A 17,669-nucleotide genomic window follows, 5' to 3' on the forward strand; every position below is an offset into this window, starting at 1 on the left:
TAAACAGATCTGTAATAGGATTAATAAGTCATTTAAAGAATCATGGATAGCTAAAATGCTTTGACATTTCCCACATAGCATTTTACTGAAAGAAAGAGTTAATTTTCTATCACCTTTGTTCTTAGCTACAAAGATAAGTCACAAAATGAACATCCTGTGGTTGATGTCTTTTAGTTGAAGTTTTCTAGGAAGACAGTCACATTATCTCAGAACATTTTGTTTGTTCAACATTACATCTGCATTTAAAATTTTGAAAGACAAAATAGCTAACCCTCTTTACGTAAAACAATACTCAGTTTTCATAGCTTAACGATATAGACAAAACTAGTGCTATGACCCACAAAACATGTCTATACGTTATCTAATACAGATTAAGAATTTTAAAAAACAAAGTTTCACTTACAAATTTATTTTATTTTACTAATGTAATTAATTTATTAAAAAGATTGAAAAAGGTTTCTTTATGGAATACTAGTACAAATAATAAAAACTGTCTTCAATTATTTTTTCTGCTTCTATTGTAAAGTTCTGACAATATTTTTCCGTCTGGATTCTTAATAACTGTATCATCACTTACTGTTACTTTTTAAACTGTTTAAAATGATGAAGGCAAAATATATGGACAAATTAATATTAATTTTGTATGGTAAATACTTGTGAAACTGCTTGTCACTTTTAAATTGCTGTTTGCCCCTTATTATTTAAATAGCTTTCATTATTTAAATTGTAATATCTTTATTTTTAACCAATGTCTGTGTATTGTGTGCATGTGCACATGTATTCCATAAAATAAGAAAGCAAAAAACAAAACATCAGTTTAATACTAGAAAAGTAGCATCACACAAATAAACAAACCAGCAGTGCCAGGAATAAAGTCTGCAAATTTTATTAACAAGCTGTTCAGCTTAGTAATAAGAATCAAGGCTGGATGAACTCAACATTTGCTTCAATCACAATTGACCTCTACCTGTAGAAAGTTATAAAAGGGATCAAACTGAGCTCAAGGTATGAATGTGAAAGAACAAAGAATGTTCCCCAGATCTTTCTGTTCTGTATAGGGTTTAAGTGTTCTTATGTCCCTTCTTTGTGTACCAGAATGTGCTGTCCCATCCTTGCGTCAATTAAGTACATCCACTAATTATGGCTGTCTCATGCCTTTTTTTCCATCAATGGTTGATGGTTACCTCTACAAAATTAAATATGAACCAAAATCAATAAGAGTGTTGTACCCATTAATTACATTTTCTTATTTTGGCAATCTCTTTTTGGCAGGTAAAAACTTTTGGATATTGCATTTACCCCTCAGTAGCAAAAAAAAAAGCCCTTTCCTGGACCAACAATCACTATTCACAGTCACTCATGCCCTAGTCACTTCCCATCTTGACTATTGCAACGTGCTCTACATGGGGCTGCCCTTGAAGAAAATCCAGAATCTCCAGTTGGTGCAAAATGCAGCAGCCGGTGTGCACATGTATCACCTCTCCTGCGGGAACTGCATTGGTTGTCAATTTGCTTCTGGGTGCAATTCAAGGTGTTGGTTGTCACGTTTAAAGCCTTTCATGGCTTATCTGAGGGTCCATCTCTTGTCGGTCACATCTACCTGACCCATCAGAGCGCGGAGGCAGGGAATCTGTGGGTCCCATCCCGGAGGGAGATACACCTGGTGGGACCCAGAAGAAGGGCCTTCTCTGTTCTGGCTCCTTCTGTCTGGAACATCATTCTCACAGAGATTAGAACAGCCCCCACTCTAATACTCTTCTGGAAGGTGCTAAAAACCTGGTTCTGCCAGCAGGCCTGGAGAACGCAGAGAACCCATTAAATGGGTTATGTGATCTTCTGTTGCTGGGGCAGGGAGTGATTTTATTATGATGTTATTATTATATTAATTAATTTCATTTTTAAAATTAGTTTTATGGTTTTAAATGTGGTTTTTATATTCTGTTTTTATATTCTTTACATTTATATTCCCTATAAATTTAATTATATACTACTACTACTACTACTACTACTACTATTACTACTACTACTACTAATAATAATAATAATAATAATAATAATAATCTATTTATATAAAAGCCAAGTACCACTCACTCATCACAAAATCTCCAGAACCATAAAGCCTACAAAATTTGGCACATATGTTCCTCTTGGCTTTTAGGTGCTCGCTAAGAAAAAATTTCTAAGTGACCATCAGGTCATTACTATTTATTTATTTATTTATTTATTTATTTATTTATTTATTTGCCAATTGTTTACAAGATAATAAGTATAAGTGTATACATAGTTGTGAATACATGAAATGGGTACATATAAGAAAAATAAAAGAATAAGAGAAACAATAGGACAGGGACGGTAGGCACGTTGGTGCGCTTTATGCACGCCCTACAGACCTCTTAGGAAAGGGGTGAGGTCAATAGTAGACAGTCTAAGGTTAAAGTTTTTGGGGTTTGGGGAAGAAACTACAGAGTCGGGTAGAGTATTCCAGACATTGACCACTCTATTGCTGAAGTCGTATTTCCTGCAATCAAGTTTGGTGCGGTTAACTTTGAGTTTGTATCTATTGTGTGCTCTTGTGTTGTTATGGTTGAAGCTGAAGTATTCATTGACAGGTAGGACATTGCAATGTATGATTTTATATACCATGCTTAAGTCAGACCGAAGACGGCGTAATTCAAGGTTTTCTAGTTCTAGAATTTCAAGTCTGGTGGCATAAGGTATTCTACAACGAGTAGAGGAGTGGAGAACTCTTCTTGTGAAATATTTCTGGACTTTCTCAATTGTGCTAATATCAGATACGTAATGTGGGTTCCAGACTGATGAACTGTATTCGAGTATTGGTCTAGCAAATGTTTTGTATGCTCTGGTTAGTAGTGTGATATTACCAGAGAAAAAGCTACGTAGGATTAGGTTAACAACTCTTAATGCCTTTTTTGGCTATGTAGTTGCAGTGGGCTCTAGCACTTAGATCATTAGAGGTGAGTATTCCAAAGTCCTTTACAGAGCTTGGGTCATCAACAAGATCTTGACTATTCAGCTTGTATTTTATTTTCTGATTTTTTTTGCCAATATGTAAGACAGAGCATTTATTTGTTGAGATTTGAAGTTGCCATTTGTTTGACCATTCTGATACATAGTCAAGATCTTTTTGTAGGGTAGCAGTATTGTCTGTGGTATTGAACAGCTTTACATTATCAGCGAAGAGAACGCAATTGCTCTTAATATGATCACAGAGGTCATTTATGTAGAGTATGAAGAGAGTTGGTCCTAGAACACTGCCTTGGGGGACACCACTATTGACAGGTACTGGATTTGATAGGACGCTCCCAATTTTGACCATTTGTTGTCTGTTTGACAGGAATGCTTCTATCCAGTTATTCAGTTGTCCAGAGATACCATAGGATTTTATTTTTAGGAGTAGTTTGTCGTGTACCACTGAATCAAAGGCTTTACAGAAGTCTATGTAGATTGCGTCTATTGCTTTGCCCTGGTCGAGTTGTGTCGTCCATATGTTTTTGCAGTGTAAGAGTTGCAGATTACAGGATAGTTTTTTTCTGAAACCAAATTGTTTATTGGAGAGTAGGTTATTTGTCTCTAAGTGAAGGATGATGGATTGATTAATAATTGATTCCATGACTTTACAGGTGACGAGCATAAGGAGATTGGCCTGTAATTTTCAACTAGGCTTGGGTCTCCTTTTTGAAGATGGGGATGACTGTGGCTTGTGACCATAGGTTAGGCAAGGAGCTGGTTCTGAAAGATTTTTCAAAGATTATGCTTAGAGGTTTGGCTATGGCAGTGGATAGCTTTCTTAAGAAGTAGGCACATATACCATCCGGTCCAATAGATAGAGATGGTTTTAGGTTGCGTAGTGCTTTTTCAACATTGTCTTCTGTGAAATCGATATGTATTAGATCATTGTTGTTATCTGTGGTACAGCTAGGAAATACTGGGCATGATCCATTGCTGTTTACAAATACTGAGCCGAAGAATGTGTTAAAGATGTTGGCTTTAATGGTGTCGTGCAAGCAGTCTTTACCATCAGGTCCTATCAAGGGAGGGATGGACCTTGAGTCTTTTAGTTTGTTGTTTACAAAATTGTAAAAAGCACGGGTGGAATTGGTGCTTAGAAGGTTTTCCTCTTGTTTAATGTGATAATTGGTGCATTCGGTCTTTATCTGGTGGCATAAATTTTTGTATCGGTTTTTGAAATTGGCAACGTGACCAGATTTGTTTTTCCGCCAGAGTGATCTCTTTTTGGATTGAAGTTTCCTTATTGATATGGGTAATCTGCTTTTTTGTTTTGTTTTGGGAGTTGTTGTTGGTACATGGAACTAAGATGGACCTAAATCATAGCCCAAGTCCTCCAATAGTGAATGATGTGTTCAGACTTGAAGTTGTACCATTCTTTATATGTCTGGCCCATAAACACCCAATCACTCTTGATGTGCCAGCATAGAAATACAAAATGTATGAACTTTTTCTTTCATCTTGGACTAGATATTTTCATAAATGTTCAATCTTTTAATTTTTTTTATTATGGTTTATTATAGTTGGAGACTGATAAAGAAATCACAGATTGCCTAATTTAATAGATAAATCTGATTGACATTCCAGACCAGCTTACAAAATGTGATGCTTTAGAATTGTTTACTGCACAAAATTATTTGACACATGTCAATTAAATAAAATGATTAACATGTTCCAAAGCTCACTGTTTTTATTATATTGTCAATCCTTTATGAAAGACATTGTGTGCAAGTGTCTCCAACATACTTTTAAGTATGAAGCACATTAGAGCAATATTTTTCAAATTTGGCAACTCTAAAATGTGATGGTTTCAGTTCCCAGAATTCCCCAGCCAGCAGTTGTTTGGAAAAATTTGGAAAAGCCTGCATTAGAGCAAGCAGTTACAAGAAACAAAATATGTTTACACGAAATATTAGTTTGAGGATAATACAAATTAATCATTCACTTTATAAAACAAGGATGGGCTTGTTTTATAACTTAAGTCCAAATGAGTTATAGACGACACCTCAGTTCAAAGTGGCATGAAATACTAAGCAAGAAAGTGCAACAGATTTAAAGACATATGACATTGCAGATGTAATAAAATACTGTTTCCCAGCAACAGTTAAGCAGAAACAGACTACATCTGATTCTGAAAGTAAAGTCTGGTCCTTGTGAACAGTAATCACTAATAGAGGGGCCAAGGGTTTCTCTAATAATGTTTTAAAGTATTTAAATTAGTGGTCAGCACCATAGAATAATAGTCTAGAACAACACAAAGTAACAGAGTTCGAAGGGATCTTTGAGGTCTTCTAGTCCAACCCTTTGTTCAAGCTGGAGGCCATTCCAAACAAATGGCTGTCCAGTTTCATCTTAAAAGCCTCCAAAGATGGAGCACCTAGGACTTCCGGTTTGCCAGGCTTCGGCGGCGGCAGGGATTCACGATCCTGCGCGATCCCTGTTGCGCTAGCCGTCTTGGTGCCTCCGACCCCGACAGGTCTGGAGGATAAGGCTGCCCCGTAGAGGCAGCCGAAGATAGGGGGGATCCAGATAGGGGTTTGGGGGTATCGCAGACCCCCTCCCCAGCCGGCAAAACCCCCTTTTCTCAAGGCGGTGGAGCGGCGGTCAGCCGGCAGCTGGACAAGATAGTGCTGGAGGAAGAAGGAGAAAGTTTTGAAGTGAAAGTTCTTTGGCTGAACCGGGATCTTAAGATACATTTAATATCCTGAAAACTTTGACTTTTTGAAAGATACTTTGTTTCCAGAGGAGATTTTTAAAACGGCGAATGGAAGTGCTGAAAGAGAAAGTTTACTCTCCTTCCCTACGGAGTTAACAAATGGACATTGAAAAATCTGCTTTTTTATAGAAGGTAAAAATTTAAAGCTTTTTGTTACAAGTGGGAAGGGAGAGGTCAAAAAAAAAATTATATTAAGATCTTGTTGGAGGAGATGCCTGGAAGATTTTGAGACTAGAAGTTAATTGCAATAAGGCTTTAAAATACAGATTGGGTTTTTTTTTCAACTGATATTACCCCAGGAAGAGAAAGTGTAAAGGGAAGAACTTTGTGCTCTGTTTGGACTGCTTGATGACTCTGGGACTTTGGGGAACTGTTTTAAGCTTTGAAATATCTTTGTTGTTTTAAGAAGAAGAAGAGGGAAAAAGAAAAAAGAAGAAAAGGTTTATAATGGCTTTATCTGTTGATGAACTAAGAAAGGAATATGGAAAAACAAAGAAAGAAGGCAGGGACGCTTTGGAAGAAGCGTTTCACTTTTTAGAAATGGCGCTTGCTATTTATCAGCAAACACAACAACTGATGGAGGAAGCAGAAGAAGAAGAAGAAGAAGAAGCCATCTTTAATGAATCCAAAAGTTTGATTAAGAAAGAAAGGAGAAAGAGAGGAAGGAAAATGAAGGACTTAAGACCTAAAAAAACACCCAAGAAAGAGAAAAATAAGACGCAAAATCAATACAATGTTAGAAAGCAAAAGAAAAGAGGAATACAACAGAGAGGTGAAGCTAAAAAGGCAGAGGTTAGGAGGGGGGGGGGTAAAAAGGCCAGGTGGGATAAGAAAGGAAGGGAAAAGGGGGGAAAAAGCCACAAAGGTATGAAACAAGATGGGAAAAAGCAAATTTTTTTTAGGGATAAAGGGTAATGTATAATTAAAAAAAAAAGATTCTGCAAGGTACATAAGATAGTATTGTAGTATTTGTATTAGAAATAGAAAATTAGAATTTTATAAGATCTAAAAAAAGATTAAAATATTAAAATGCTTAATAATGATAGATTTTAAGATTTAATAAAATATTAAAGGGAATGTTTAAAATACTTAGTTTAATTATAGAGTTTAATTGACTATTGTGTTGATGTTATTATAAACTTATTATTGCAGCATTTGTCTTTGAAATAGATAATTGGAATGTTACAAGATTTAATATTTAATTATGTACTTTATTATTTTATAGATTTACTATTTTCTCTTTTTCTTAAAATTTAGTAGGTAGAATGTACTAAGCAGAATCAGATTGGGAACTAGGTGTTATTTTAAATGTCAGTTTAGGGGAACGATAGAAAGGCATCATACTTCGATTAGTGATTTCAGGAGAAATCCTTTTTTTATTATTATTATAGGGAATGAGATAAATAGATAATTGGAAAAGAATGGACAAAAGATACAAGTATAATGATTTAAACTAAGATGAAATAAATAAAATAGAATTAAGAAGAGTGAAAAGAGGGGAGAAGCTATATAGAAGATATAGAATGGTAAACAAGATAGGTAATGGTATATAAGATGAGCATGAATTTAATTGAAGTCTGTATAAAGAGAGGTAATCTGGGGCCAAGCCACTTTCTAAAAAGAAGTTTTATGTTTTTGTGTTTTGTGTGTTTATGTTTGTTTGAGAATTAATAAAACCTTGGAGGAATGTTAGATGAGAATAATTGTAAACAAGTCAGAGGGAAATATGAATATGATGACTATAAAATGAATAAATATAGAAAAGAAATGTAATTGAATAAGAATAAGGAGAAATAATGAGAAATTTGCTAAAAGATATTTATGTGTCCATATGGAAATGGGATAGATTAGAATTATGTTGTATAAAATAAGGTTTTATCTGCCCTGTAAAAATTTATAATGGAAAGAGGTTTTATGTGTTCAATGTTCAATGATGTTTTGTTTGTCTTTAAAATTAATAAAATTTGTTTCAAAAAAAAAAAAAAAGATGGAGCACCTACAACTTTTGAAGGTCATTCCACTGGTTAATTTCTCCTTAGTTCTAGGTTGCTTCTCTCTTTGTTTAGTTTGCATCCATTGTTTGTTCCCATATTGCTTTCTGGTACTTTGAAAAATAGGTTATCTCTCTACTTTGTGGCAGCCTCTCAAATATTGAAATATTTCTATAATGTCCCTCCTAATACTTCTTTTCACTAGCCATACTCAATTCCTGCAGCTATTCTTCATATATTATAGTCTTCAGTTCCCTAATCATCTTTGTTGCTCTCCTTGATAGGAAATTCTATAGTTTATCATTTACAGATACAGATTAACAGAGTTGGAAGATACCTTGTAGGTCATCTAGTCCAACACCCCTCCCAAGCAGGAGACCTTACACCATTACTGACAGATGGCAGTCCAGTCTCTTCTTAAAAGCTTCCAGTGATGAAGCTCCCACAACTTCTGAAGCAAATTTTCCCATTGGTTGACTGCTCTCATTGTCAGAAATTTCTCCTTATTTCCAGGTTGAATCTCTCCTTGTTCAGTTTCCATCCATTATTCCTTTTCTGGCCTTCAGGTGCTTTGGAAAATAGCTTGACCTCTTCTTCTTTGTGACATCCCCTAAAATATTGGAACACTGCTATGTTCATATCTCCACCTTCTCTTCACTAGACTAGCCATGCCCAGTTCCTCCAATCATTTATCATATGTTTTAATCTCCAGTCCCCTAATCAACTTGGTTGTTCTTCTCTGCACTCTGTCTAGAGTCTCAATATCGTTTTTATAGTGTGGTGACCAAAACTGGATGCAGTATTCTAGTAAAGCTTTACAGAATGGTATTAGTACATAACTTCATCTTGATTGTATCCCTCTGTTAATGCAATTTAGAAATGCATTGGCTTTTTTAGCTGCTGCTGCACACTGTTGGCTCATATTTAATTGGTTGTCACTTAAGACTCCAAGATCCCTCTCACAATTACTGCTATTAAGCCTGGTTTCACCCAGTCTATATGTGTACTTTTTTAAAAAAATGTCATTTATGAAGATATTGAGGATTATTGGGCCTAAAATGAAACCTTGTGGTTCTCCACTGCCTACTTTCCTCCATGTAAATATAGTACCATTAAGGACTACTCATTAAGTACAGTTTGTCAGCCAGTTACAAATCCATCTGATGGTGATGCTATCTATCTCACTTTTTTCTAGTTTACCAAGAAGAACGTTGTGGTCTACTCTGTCAAATGCCTTGCTGAAGTCTAAGTATATTATGGTCTACTGATTTATTTAATTTTAGTGAAATTAATTTAAGTATCCTTTACCTCACAACTTATCAGTGTAAAAATCACCTATAACAGTATATCAAACATTTTTTGAATTATAAAGAGAAGCTCATTTTAATTTATTTCTGAACATACTTCTGCCAGTGAAACAGCATAATTTTTCAGTGGCTAACCCATTAGCAGAATATTTTCTTTCTACATAGTTGGCATAACCCCAAGACATTCAGGCCAAGGAATATTTTCTTCCCAACAGCTGCTGCTTACTGTTGTGCTGCTTCTATCTTGATATTCTCATCTTTGGTTCTCATGATTTGCCAATATTTCACATCAACACATAAGCTTCCATTCGCATTCATCATATGACAGCAGTTATCAATCAGTAATACCACCCAGCTGTGAAAGATTTTATTACCATTGCTGTCTGAGATATGCATTAATATGAACTGCCATTCCAAATATCTTGGATGTAATGTCATTTGGTCAAGAGAGGTAGAGAAAAAGACACTGTTCCCAAAAGTGATATACCGCATACCATTTTATGCACTGGTGGCAGTTATCAGAATGAATCCACAGAGTGAGCTTGTTTCTCTATTCTCAAGGAATGGGATCCAATATTCATTTATCATAATTATTTATATCATGCTTTCTAGGATAACAATTCTTGTACATAAAACACCATAAATATTACATAAATAATGTTTAGGGAAGTTGGGTGACAATGACATCAGGGTGGCAGTGAATGGTGGTGCCTTCCTTCCTTTGTCTTCTGTCTTCAGGCAATGAAAAGTTGGTGATGATATCCCTGTGGGAGGCAAGAGTCAAGGAAGAAAAATGTTTAAGATTCACATAACTTGTATTTTGCATCACCCCTTCCATTGCCTTTGGATCAAAATGCATTCTTAAGGAACAGTAGATTGCAGTTTAAGTCAGTTAAAAAGTCTAGCACTTATTCAAAATTTCTTTCCATATCCCTAGACAATGATTGATAAGGCACAGTATATTTTGGTTAAATATGATATAATGTGAAGTGTGAAGTGAAACATAAATCAGGCCTAGTGTTCTTTGAGAATTTAGGGTTAAAATTAGTCAAAATTTAATATGTTGTTAGAAACCAGCTGCAGAATTTTAAAAAATGAACAAAAATGGTAGAAATATTCTTGATTTTATCAGTTCAAGTCAAGATAGAAGACATGGACGATATTAATGAAAACATTTTTAATATTTCAGACACTTGACAACAATTTGAAAATGGAGTAGCTTTATTAATTTTTTTTTTTTGCAAAGCTTCATAGACATTCTTTTTCAAACTTCTCATTTACATTTGTGGATAAATTAGATAGATCTTATTCTGAATTTCTCCTGGATACAGGATTTATTTAATAGATTAATAGGAGAAATGCATGAAGTATTCCCAGATATTGAATGGAGGCCTCCACTTCCCAGCTATGCTTATAACACACATATACACACACAAACAAACAAAGAGGAAGGAAAAATTCCAGATATAGAATTGATTATGAGAGTAAAACTAACTACATTTTTATTGGGAATTCCTTTTATTATAAGGAACAAAAAGAGGACAGCCATCATAGTTCAAATATTATATACAAGAGTTTTTTAGTCTTGATAATTTTAACATGTGTGGATTTCAACTCTCATATGCTGGCTGGATAATTCAGCTGGATAATTCTGGGAGTTGAGATCCACATATCTTAAAATTGGTCGTATTGAGAAAGGTGCACAGAGTTTATGTTAGAATTCATAAACAAATGTCAAGATAAAATGCATTAAACTTTGAGAAATGGGAAAATTAAGAAAAAAATCTCAACTGAAGTGACATCCAACTAGATCCTGGTAGTTGAACTGAGCTCCCTGAAAATAGCATCAAGAATAACAGAGACCTTACCTGGCTTCTGTAGGTCAGACAGTGGGAAACCCTGGATAAAGGTTTCAGGTAAAATTTTGAATATACAAAGAAGGAAATATGGAGACAGGTGATCTTTTTCACCCTCAGTTAATAACTCATAGGATTGAGAAACCAACATTTTTTCATAAATGAGCAATAGTCCCTGTTTCTAATTCTTTTTCAGAAATATAGCAATTTCCTCATTTTTGTTTAAGTCTAAAAATACAGGCAGTGCAGTTACATTAATCTCTTTTTCTTATGAAACAGTGTGAAAATAATCTGAACTGATTGCTGAACATATTTCACAAAAGGAACTGTTAATAGTTAGGAAAAGGTGTCCCTACTCCACCCCACACCAATTTCTCCCTAATTCCAATTTGAAGACTGTTGCTGAAATGAGTAATTTACCCTTCTAAAAAAAATCAAATGCCTTTTTTTACTCAACATCCTCAAAGGGCAGGAATTTGGCTAAATGATTCCAATTATGTATTACCAAATAAGCATAATCTTTAAATTAAAAAAAATGGGAAAATAGTTGCACTAGATGAATAAAGTAAAAGAAAAAAATAACAGCTATTAACTGTAATATTTTCCTTGATTCTTTCTCTTTTCTCAATTTATATGCTAACCATCTACCTGGCCTATTTGCATCTTCAAAATAGTTCTGTTTAGCACTTCTAATTTTTTGTGCCAGTTCTTCTTTCTACTTGATCCATTTTATGTTTGATTATATCCATTTTGAGTTTAACATCTTTTTTCTGTATGCTTTTCTGTAATTCTTTTTCCAGTTTTTTATGGTCATCTTCTAGAGCTTTAATCATTTGCCTCTTCCTAATGTTCTTTTTCTTTGTATAGTCTATTATTAATCCTCTTAGATATGCCTTCATTGTATCCCAAACATTCTGTATTGAAGTATCTTCTTTTTTATTTTCATTAAAGAAGAAGGCCAATTCTTTTTCCATCCATTGTGTAAAGTTTTTTTCCTTTAAAATAGTATTGTTTAATGTCCGTCTAGATCTTCTTTTTTGTCCTTTCCATTTAATTGTCATTGGATTGTGGTCTGCCCATGTACTTGTTTCAATATTTATTTCTTGAATATTGGATAATAATTCTGTTGATGTCCAAATCATATCTATTCTGGACCATGATAAATGTCTATTGGAATAAAAAGTATATTGTTGAATTTTAGCATTTCTTTCTCTCCATATAAGTTTAATTCATCTGTCATTTTAAAAAAGGATTTAGGGAGAATCTTCCTATTTTGTCGTGTTGCTTTTGCTGTATAGTCCAGTTTATTGTCTACAATTCCATTGAAATCTCCCATCATAAGTATATTAACATAGTCCAGTCCAATTATTTTCATGTGTAATTTTTTATAGAATTCTTCTTGTTTATCATTCGGGCATAAATTGCAACCAAGAGCGTTTTGTATTATTATCCACTATTTCAACCATTAATACTCTTCCGTCTTCATCAGTATAAATCAGTTTTGCTGGAATGGTTTCTCTAATGTACAAAACCACTCCTCTTTTGTTACAGTGAGTCAGAGAAGTAAATATTTTCCCAATTTTGATCGTGCCAGTAATTGTTCGTGTTGTTTTTTAATGTGTACTTTTGTAGACAAATTATATCAAATTTTAGCTTCTCTAATTTGTGAAAAGTTTTTCTTCTTTTGGTAGCTGAATTCAGTCCATTTATATTCATGGAAATCAGTTTTTTTTCCTCCATGGTTATGCTTTATATTTAGGTCTAACAGCTCTGTGGATCTTACTTCACGTTGTTCTTTGGTCTCCATTTGTCCACCTATTGCGCCTTCTTCTTTTCCCGTTCCCATTTGGTCCTCTTCAAATTCAGTTAAAATGTTCTCTTTTTCTATCTCCATTTCTCTTCTTTCGAAAAATTCCTTGTAGAATGTTTCTGCTTTCTCAATTGAATCAATTCTATGTCTCTGTTCTTGCCATGTAAACATTAATCCTTCTGGAATCAGCCATCTATAATTCACCTCTTTTTTCAATAGTATTTTGGTCAAAAATCGATATTCTCTCTCTAATCTCTCTCACTTTTCTGGGTACTTGTTTTAAAACCACAATCTCTTTGTCTTTGTATTTCAACACCTTCTCTCTTGCCACTTGTAATATTTGAGCTTTAATAGTTTTTTTGGTGAATCTGACATGGACCTCTCTTGGTAGTTGGTTCCTCATCGCATATCTTGTGGTGACTCGATATATCTCATCTACCCCATCCATCATCTTTTCCTCTGTTATTTCCAAGGCTCCAGCCAATATTTCAATCATTACAGCAGCCAAATTTTGTCCTTTTTCTTCCTCAATATTTTGGAATCTAAGGTAAAATTCTGACCTATCCATCTCCCACTTCAACATCCCACTTTTTTCTTGTTCAACCGTTGTTAATCTGCTATCAATATTTCCAATTATGTCATCTCTTTGCTTATCTTTCTCTTCTATTTTTTGGATTCTCTCATCATGTTTCACCATCATCTGTTGAACATTTTCAAATTTTTCATCAATCTTCCCAATTCTTTGGTCAATACTCTCCATTCTTTGTTCCATACTCATTTTTAGTTCTTGTATTCCTTGCATAACCGTCGTTAAATCCACTTGTGCTTTATCTTGCTTCAAATTTATCTTGCTTCAAATTTGTTATGGTAATAAAGAGAAAAAGGCAATTATTCGAGATTTCTATGGACAATTATATAAACAGGATCTTGATGAGGAAAAAATTAAACAGTATTTACAAAATGCTAACCTACCTAAGATATCTGATGAAACTGGGAAAATGTTAGAAAGTGCTATAACAATGATGGAACTAACCGAAGCACTTAACAGACAGAACAATGGAAAAGCACCAGGACCAGATGGTCTCCCGGCAGAATTTTATAAAACATTACAAGAATCGTTGAGCACTTCACTGTTAGAAGTCATGAACGAAGTTATGATAAACAAGAAAATACCTAAAACATGGTCAGAAGCTTATATTACACTTATCCCAAAAGAAGGGGTTGACCCATTACAAATTAAGAACTATAGACCTATTTCCTTATTGAATGCAGATTATAAAATCTTTGCTTCAATCTTGGCAGAGAGGCTTAAAAAATACTTAAACAACTTTATTCACCCTGATCAGAATGGATTTTTACCAAAGAGACAAATTAAAGACAATATGAGGGTAATCCTGGACACATTGGAATATTATGAGGCTCACCCTGAAAAACAAATGGCTTTGATATTCTTAGATGCCCAAAAGGCATTTGATAATGTGAATTGGAGATTTATGTTATTATTATTGGAACAGATGGGCTTTGCTAGAAAATTTATCCAAGCAATAGAAGCCATATATTATAAGCAAACAGCAAAAGTAATGATAGATGGAGAATTTACAGACTCTATTAATATTAAAAAAGGTACAAGACAAGGATGCCCATTATCTCCTTTGTTATTTATATTGACTTTGGAAGTGCTAAATAGAAATATTAGAGAGGATACAAACATAAAAGGAATGAAAGTTAAAAAGGAGGAATTTAAACTGCAAGCCTTTGGTTTTTATTTTGGAAGATCCTCTAGAGACAGCTTTAAAACTATTGGAAAAGATAGAGATGTATGGTGAGATGGCTGGCTTGAAAATAAATAAAGACAAAACAAAGATTTTGACAAAGAACATGCTGTTAAGACAAAGAGAAGAGCTGGCAGACTTATTGAAAATTCAAGTTACGAACAAAGTTAAATATTTGGGGATATATTTGACGTCAAGATGTACTACACTGAAAGAGAATAACTATATTAACTAAACTATAGTTATCTCGCTTAAGTATGAATTAGTAAAATTATAGTCAAATGATTGTTTAATAATGATATTAGGATATATAATTGTTGATTGATAATATGAGTTATTATGTAATATAATTATTATGATGACTATGAAATGGATGCATAAAAAGGAGTGGTAAACCAACCGATACACTGTCTGTAAATTTATGAAGGATGATGATGTTTTTATGTTATGTTTTATGTTTTATGTGTTTTTTGTTTGTTGTTAAAATCAATAAAACTTTTACTTAAAAAAAAAGAAAAAATAACAGCTAATTGCATATAAAATCTACAAACTCTCCATTTTTGCTCAACTAAAGGTAAAAAAAAACCTAAATAACTTTAATGAAACTAGACTTTGGTCAAATAAGAGCTCAGAAAGTTTGCTAAGGTTGGGAAAAATACTATTCTTCAAATAAAAATATAATTTGCATTTCTCTTTCTGTCTGTCTCTGTCTTCGTCTTCGTCTTTGTCTTTGTCTTTGTCTTTGTCTTTGTCTCTGTCTCTGTCTCTGTCTCTGTCTCTTTCTCTCTCTCTCTCTCTCTCTCTCTCTCTCTCTCTGTATGTGTGTGTGTGTTTGTATGTGTGAGACAGAGGGGGTGAGAGGGAGGGGAGGGGGGCTCATAAAGGGTATAGAAAGGCCTTCACAAAGATGAAAAGTAATATTTAATCAACAAAGATATAGTAATAGCACTATATCAATATACCATTTCACTGTGCTTTACAGCCATCTTTACAGAATCAGCATATTGCCCCCAAGAACCTGGATCCTCATTTTACTGACATTGGAAGGATAGAAAGCTGAATCAATCTTGAGCTGATTAGAATCGAACTACTGACAGCCAGCAGTCAGCAGAAGTAGCCTATAGTACTGACTTCTAACCCCTGTGCCACCACGGCTCTTAGAAAGATATGCATATAACTTATAGTCAGTAAGATGCAAAAGGGAGGCAAATCTGATATTACAATATCATTGCAATTTTGATTTCCTGAGAATTGCCCCCAAAACTCCAACAACTACTGAGCCATCTATTTTTTTCCTTAATTAATTAACACATAAATTCTGGACTTCCAGTTTGAGCTTCTTCGGCGACTGACCAAATCCGCGATTGTGCATGGTTTCGATCCGTGCTCACCACCAGAGCGCCCCAAGCAGGCTGGATTTGGGGCTAAGCCATCCCGTAGAGGTGGTGAAGGGGGGAGACCTCCAGCAGGGTCGAGGAGAGCCGTATCTGTCCTCGCCAGCTGGCCATTACTCCCTTTCCCGAAGGCAGTTTCAGTGGTGGTCAGAAATGGCCCCCTCAAAGAAGAACTTGACCGGAAAAGAATGTGTAGGAGGAAGATAAGAAGATAAAGTTTTGGTTGACCGGGTTGAACAGAAAAAGCAACAATGTAAGGTACCCTGGGATTTGAACTATAAAAAATAACATTGTTCCCAAAGAAGACTTTGAAGCAGAGAAGGAGAGAGGGAAGGGAAATTATTTGGCTTTTTTCCCCTTCCCTTTCTTATACTGACAGCTAAGAGATTTAAGTAAGAAATTGACAAAAATCCACTTTGACATCAATAGGCATTTAAGCTGAAAATAAAATGTCAAAGGGATAATAAAGACTTTAACCTTTAAAACCTTTAAAAGCATAAACCTTTAAAAGCAGGAAAGGAGAGAAAAGGAAAGAATAAAAGGGTGGGATCTGGAAAAATGGAGGAGACTGCCTGGAACTAAAAGGAACTTACAGTGAAACTTTAACAAGATTCCTAAAAGATACATTCTAACTGAAACTTTGTAACAAAATAATAGAACCCCAGGAAGAGAAAGTGGAAAAAAGAAGCAAGAAGAAACAGTTTTGGATTATTTGGATTATTTGGTGATTTTTGGATTGTTGGCTATTGGATTTAAATGACTAAAATCAATCGGGTGGTTGTTTTGAAAAAGATTTGAAAAAACAACCAAAAAAAAGAATAGTTTAAAAAATATTTACAATATTAGAAAGCAACAGAAGAGAGGATTACAGAAGATAGAATTAGAAGTAGAGAGACAAGGAGTCAAAAAGAGGAGGGAGAAGAAGAGGGGGAAGAAGGAAAGAAAAAGAAGTTATAAAAGAAAGAAACAAGATATAGAGAAACAGGGAAAATGTATAAGGATTGAAAGTATAAGCCTATTTAGAGATAATGGGTGAAAATTTAATTGAAGAAGGGATTCTGCAAAGGTACATAAGATAGTATTGTTATATTAGAAATAGAAATAATTTTAGAAAATATGAAACAATGTATGATTAAAATGATGGATAAAATATTTATGGTAATGCAGTGGAATGTTTGTTAATAAATAAATGAAATAAAGAGAATGAGAGAATGAAATTAGGAAAGGATGGGAACATTTTAATTATTATTAATGATTTATAAAAATATAAGTGAAGAGAAATATGAAAAAAAAAAAGAATTAATTATGGAAAGTTTATAAGTGTTTCCAAGGAAGTATGATATTCAATTGAAAAGAATTGTTAAAGACGTTAAGATTCTAACTAATATTAATGATAGAATTGAATTGGAATGGAATGAGTGTTATATATATATATATATATATATATATATATATATATATATATATATATATATATATATATATATCTCATATTAATGAGAAAAGATAATATGAAATTGAAACAGGACAGACAAAAGTATAAATATAATGATTAGAAAGACATTGAAACTTAGAAAAAGATATATAATTGAATTTAGATATGAGATAATTAAAAATAAAGTTGAGTAAACCAAGGGAGGGGAAAAATTATGGAGAAAATGTTAAAATAGTAATAAGATATGGAATAGAACACAAAGATGAATATGAAATTGAGTTTGTATCTGTATGGAAAAGTGATAACCCGGGATCATGCTATTCTCAAAAAAAGATGTTTTATTTGTATTATGTTTTTGTGA

Source organism: Notechis scutatus, chromosome Z (genome assembly GCF_049901735.1).
Source record: "Notechis scutatus isolate UNSWTSFEM ecotype Mainland chromosome Z, rNotScu1.2, whole genome shotgun sequence".
Taxonomy (NCBI): Eukaryota; Metazoa; Chordata; class Lepidosauria; order Squamata; family Elapidae; genus Notechis; species Notechis scutatus.